This window comes from Parasteatoda tepidariorum, chromosome 10, assembly GCF_043381705.1.
Source record: "Parasteatoda tepidariorum isolate YZ-2023 chromosome 10, CAS_Ptep_4.0, whole genome shotgun sequence".
NCBI classification, from domain to species: Eukaryota; Metazoa; Arthropoda; class Arachnida; order Araneae; family Theridiidae; genus Parasteatoda; species Parasteatoda tepidariorum.
Genome location: NC_092213.1, coordinates 53,602,371 through 53,608,370, shown reverse-complemented (window position 1 = coordinate 53,608,370; position 6,000 = coordinate 53,602,371). Strand labels below are relative to the sequence as shown.

At 29.8% G+C, this 6,000-nt stretch overlaps 1 protein-coding gene across 2 annotated transcripts in view; it reads right to left on the bottom strand.

Moving 5' to 3' along the window:
* Positions 1-565: 565 nt before the first annotated feature.
* Positions 566-6,000, bottom strand: part of LOC107456143 (amine oxidase [flavin-containing]) — a 55,419-nt gene continuing 49,984 nt past the window's right edge. Inside the window, exons 8-9 of one of the 2 annotated variants that reach the window (XM_043040099.2) lie at positions 1,396-3,620; positions 566-822 (exon numbers count right to left, since the gene is read on the bottom strand). The gene's annotated coding sequence lies outside the window, so the exon portion shown is untranslated. The remainder of the gene's footprint in view (positions 823-1,395; positions 3,621-6,000) is intronic. The other variant, XM_071186161.1, reaches the window with a different exon arrangement.

Below are 6,000 nucleotides of genomic sequence, written 5' to 3'. Positions count from 1 at the left end.
GATAAGATTTATGTTTTTTTATGTTGCATGCGAGTGCAGTAAATGTAATTAAAATTGAGAAAATACCTATTGATATGTGTTGCATGCAATTGAATAATGTATTAGGGAACAAATCTTTTTAGTGAAATGATTATTATTAAGTTCAATTATTTTTCAATTATATGAAACTATTTCAAACAATACGAATTTTATTCATTATCAAGTTTAATAAGTAATTCTCATTTAATCAAGTTAGATCTTTAAAGTTTAATGCGATCTTTCATATATTAAAATAAATTAACTTAAATTTAATCCTTAATATAAATTCGTTTGGAGGTGTAGATTCTTAAATCTAACAAGCAATCAAATTTAAAATATTTATTAGCACTGTTTTTTAAGCATTTTATTAAGAGACATTTTATTAAGAAGAAATTAAGAAAAAAATTAAATTTTGAAGCACTATTAGATTGTTTCTTTTTAATTCTTTAGATAAATAATTTCATTCTTTGGAAACTGTATTAGAATATTTACATTAAAAATTACATATTAATGAATATTACATTAAAATTGTTCAAGGAAATCCATGCAAAGAAGAATTGCATTTTATTTATAGTATAAATTCTATGAAACATATGATAGATTAAGAAATTACAAAAGTATAAACATCTAATGCGGTTTGAAACAAGACACAATATTAAATTTTACTAATTTAAATTTAGGACATTTCAATACAGTTAGTACTCCTATTCCAACTGCAGATAATGCCATTAACTTCAAGAAAAATGGGACAGATGGTGTATATTTCTCTGCTAAAGTAACCTCAAAAGGTTTCAGTACGACATCCTAAAAGAGAAACAAAAATAAGTGTAATATACTAGAATGGAATAGCAGTTAAAAATCACGAAAAATGACAACAAAAAAATTAAGGAATCACGTCTTAATCAATTTAATTATTATTTTCTTCTTAAATGCCCGCCCGGGGAATGACCTACGTTTTACAAGCATCTGAAGGGCAGATATGATGGCCACATTTCCGGGGCACCATATTAGGTGGGTCAACATTGCTCTCACAGTAAGGACAGATAGTACAGAGAATGAAAGTACATCCGTGTCCTGCCCGGGATTCGAACGCAGCACCTTTCTGGCGCAAGGCCAGTTCCCTGACCCTTACATAGGTCAGTCGGCATCAATTCAATTATAGTAACAGTAATCAGCTTACAGTCACTAAAATTTAATCAAATGGTCAGAAAATGAACGCAACGAACGCAAGAAATATAAATATATATATATATATATGAACAAATAAAGCTTTCGGCAAGAACAACAAGATGTAAGTTAGTCACAGCACAGTTAGTAAGCTAGACACTTAATATAAAATTAGTAATGGAAGAAAAAATAGAATTGGCAACAACTTACTGTAGACACAGGTTCCTGTTGAAATATTTTATCACGTGTTATTTTGCCCATTGAATACAAAATTTCTCGAGCAGTTCTCTCTCCTACTTCAATAGCACCTTCCATATAACCAGACCATTCAATTGCCGTTTCTGTACCAGCAAAGTACATTCTGTCTATTGGCTCACGTAGAAAAATAACGAATAAAAATCACAATATTATAATAAGAAACATAAAACAAATTTATACTAGGGGGTAATGCTCGCTGCTCACCCTAATGATAATTTCACTTTTGCAATGCTTTAGACATCAATGATAAAACTCGTTTATTTAAAAGAAATTCCAAGCAAAAAGAATTTTAATAATCAATTATTAGATAATTGTCGAAAATTTCTTAACTATTCAAGCATTCTAAACCCTTTTTTTCGACACAATTTTAACTAAACCTTTACAAAAAGTGAATGAATTCAATTGAATGAAATGTGAAATGAAGATTTAACAATGCAACAGTAATGAAATTTAATAACACAGAAACTATTCCACATATTCCGTTCAAATTGTGTCATTTAAAATTGAATCGATAAAAATTTGCTTACCGTAAAATTCAAAAGTGTTTTAGCTTTAACTAGATAAAAATATAAAAAGTAGTGAGCAAAAAATAATTAATAATTATAAAACTATTTTTTTCAGGAAATTATTTTCGGTTTAACGATATTTATTGTTGTTTTCAATAAGCTTTCAATTCATTTAAAATGTTCCCGATATATAGTAAAGTACTCAAAAAGTAAACTTAACATTTAAGAACTCAAACTCACTTTCCAGACTTAACTATTAGAACCATATTTCGGAACTTATTTAATAATAAAATTAGTTTAAAGTTATGAAATAATTACAAAAATTGTCTAAATATTCTTTATTTTTAATCATTTCAAAACATTTGCCATCCTCATATATGACTGACTATACAACAAAATGGCTGTTTTATTCAAACAATTCATTTTTTAAAAATCTCAGAATTAAGGCAACGTTTTATTAAATTTCATACAAATTTAAAACAAATAACAACAACCCTACATTTAAATTAGTTTAATTAAAACTGTTACACTAAAAAATACGAGATATTTTCTCTAAGGATATTTTTCGAAGGCTCTGTCGTAAAATGAAATGATCCTGTTTTGCAAATAATAGCCAATTTTTATAACGGCTGTGAATTTGTTACTGTTACTCATGACGGTTAGGTCAAGTTTAGCCTATCTAAAGCCAGCGCTGCCTACGCTTATTTTAGAAACGCCAATGTGAAGGAAAGCCACAGTTGTGTGAAAATGAAAAGCGTTTGTGGTCTAATTTTTTAATCTTCAAAAACTTACGCCAATGCAGCAGTACCTGGGCTCATAAAAATTTGCAAAAACTGAGAAAAAGGCAGTGAATTTGATAATTTTCATCTAGCTGGAAAAATATCGCCAAATTTAATAATTTTTTAAATGTTTAAGTTATTTGTATGTTCTAAAACCCAAATAGTTCTTTACGGCAAGATTATATACATAGTTTAAAATAATAGCATAGCAACTGATGGTTAAACTATGTTTTTCGAAAACCAGAGTTAAGGGACGCAGTTTAAATAGAGTTATAACTATTAAAAAAAAAAAGACCTTCCATAACGTGTAAAAAACCCAGGTGGATATAGCTCGTTCACCAGGAGTTGGCACTTGGCCCCGCCTACATCACGTGGTATGCGACGATTCTATTTCGCTTTTTTTGGGAGAAGGTTGTAAACAATACTGAACAATGTTGCTATTTGGCGATCGTTTGGCAAAAATATTTATTTCGCAAACTTCGTGTGCATTTTTTAACAATAAATATTTCATAAATTTGATGGTATTTTGCCCCATTTTTTATGATATTTCTTTCTTTTGAGTGAATAGTTTGTCCTTTATGAGACATTTTGCTGGGAGAGCAGCAGTTTTTAAATTTAAACTTAATAAGCTAGAGTAACAAAAGGTATAATAGCAGATGATAAAGCGAAGTATGTGACAAAAAGAATTCACTGTTTGTGTTTGGCGCAAATTAAGGGTTGTCTCAATTTCAAGCACGGAGATGTTTCTCTTCTGACTCCCGCGATGAAATGAACTCTGCGTCCGAGGAGGTGGAGCCAAGTGTCAACTCCTGGTGAACGAACTATACATAGCTGTGTAACATCCTCCAGAATATTGTTCTTCCATCCAATTATGCTCTTCGTAATGTATTGGCTGAAAATAAAAATGATACATCATAAAAACTTTTTTTACAACATTTGCTTTTAATTCTTGCATTTAAATAAGCTTTATTACGGAAATTTCCTGGCATACAGTAGTTTTAAGTTTTTCTTGGAGAGATTTATTAAAGCATCTTAACATTTTATTCATGTCCCAAAATTTAAAATCTAAAGATTAATTTATTTCTAAGAGTTAAAATCATTGAAACTTTTGTTACTGTTTCGATTGTATTTTATAACTGTATAAGATAAAACAAATCTTTAAAGTTTGTTATATTAGAGATTAATGTTTATTTTTTAATATACTATAAGTTTAATAACTAGTTTTCTTAAATATATTATGTAAATAAAATACTTTTCAAGTGTATCTTGGTGTAACAATTACTAGTTTTTTGTCCTTAATCTATTAATTAATTTTAAGAATTCACTGTATCTCAGCAAAAAAATATGCACCGTGAAAAAAAAAATTATTTTTTTCTTTGCAGCATTTTTTGACGAAATTTTGAGACTTAAGTAATGAACTAAGTACTTATTTTGTCTTACCTAAATTTTTTCAGTTTAAATCAAAATAACAATGAATTTACAAAAATTTTCATTATTTATTTTTAATACGAACTATATCTCAACAAATTAAATACATAAACTAAAAAGAATAAACTTTTCTTTTTAATGTATTTTTGTCAAAAGAAACTTGGAATGAAGTACTTAATTTCGCTTAATCAATCTCTGTTTAGATCAAAATAACATTATAATGCAATTAATTCCCTCAAATTAATTTAAAAATGATAGGAAAATATTAACTTTCAAAATGAAATATATGTCATCAAATTAAAAGAACAAACTCGTCGTTTAAGGGATTTTTAAAAGAGAAACATTTGATTTAAACTGAAAACGGAATACTTAATTTTTCTGAACTTGATCATTTTCTGTTTAGATAAAAATATCAGTACAATGCAATTACATGCCCTCAAATTCCATAGTGAAAAGAAATGAAATTATGAATTTTCAAAATAAACCATATCTCATCAAATAAAATATATCAAATTTTAAAAAAAAATTGATTTTAGTTGAGTACAAAGTACTTAATTTTCATTTGCTTAATCATTCTCTGTTTAGATTAAAATATCACTAAAATTTAATCAATGCTCTCAAATGCAATTGAAAAACTAAATAAAATTATTATTTTTCAAAATGAAATCATATCTCAAGAAATGAAATACATCAAATTAAAAATGCATAAAATGAAACACATCTACATACTTAATTAAAATTAACTTTTCCTTTTAAGGTTTCTTTCTAAATAACATTTTCGGGGAAAATTTTGGATCTTGACTTAATTGTTTCCGTGTTTGATTAGCTTATTTACAAAGTGTTGAGTTTTTTTCCTAATGAAACTAAAATAAAGAAATTTAAGTAAAATTTCGAAAATCCCCCTTTGTCATAGTTTTGGTCCAAAAATTCTGAAAAAATTATTTCGACCGTTTTTTATCAAGAACTTTTCTAGAAAAAATTTACATAAGAATCTGGGACATGACAGCAACGGTCATTGGTCGATTTCACAATGAGCTTTAGAAATTTTAGGCGAGATTCCCAGTGACGCCGTAAAAATTTACACAGACGGTAGTGGATTGGGAGACCTAGTTGGTAGGGGCGTCTTCATTGAAATATCTGGGCAAAATTACTCCATCTGTCTCCGTAATCCTGATTTCACTTCAGTCTTTAGAAGTGAATTAATCGCAATTGAACAGGGCATCGATGCTATAATCAACGAGAGTGACTTTGGAGATCTTTGGATCCGGTTGGACAGTTGCAGCTCCCTTCAACACCTACACAATTGGACTAAAGTTGGAGACAAAATAAGCATCTCCATCCTTCTTAAACTTCAACTTATTTCAAAGTACCACGACATTCATCTTCAGTGGATATCATCCAACGTTGACATCTTTGGCAATGAGCAAGCGGATCGCTTGGCCAAGGAGGGCTGTAGTCATTCAACACCTTCGTCCTCAGCCCTTACCTACTCAGAGAATCAGTCCAAAATCAAAAGCCATCTATCAAAAAAATGGAGGATCCCCCCTCTCATAACTGGTCAAGGAACCGGGCTCTTCACTTGTTCATATAGGTGATAGAGCGTCTCAAACAGCAATTGCCAGATTGGCAAGTGGACGCACGAATAGTCTCTCGTACTTCGAAGGAAGAAAGACTTATGCAGTCTGCTCCAAATGTGAAGCCCAGCAGGCATCTGCCAAACATATCCTTGACTGCTTGGGCCTTTCCAAGGAGGACTTATACGCTACTCCACTTCTTGTCATCGACTTTTTGAGGGTCAACAACCTATTGGATCTTGTCTGACTTCGTCAGACAGATGGAAGTTA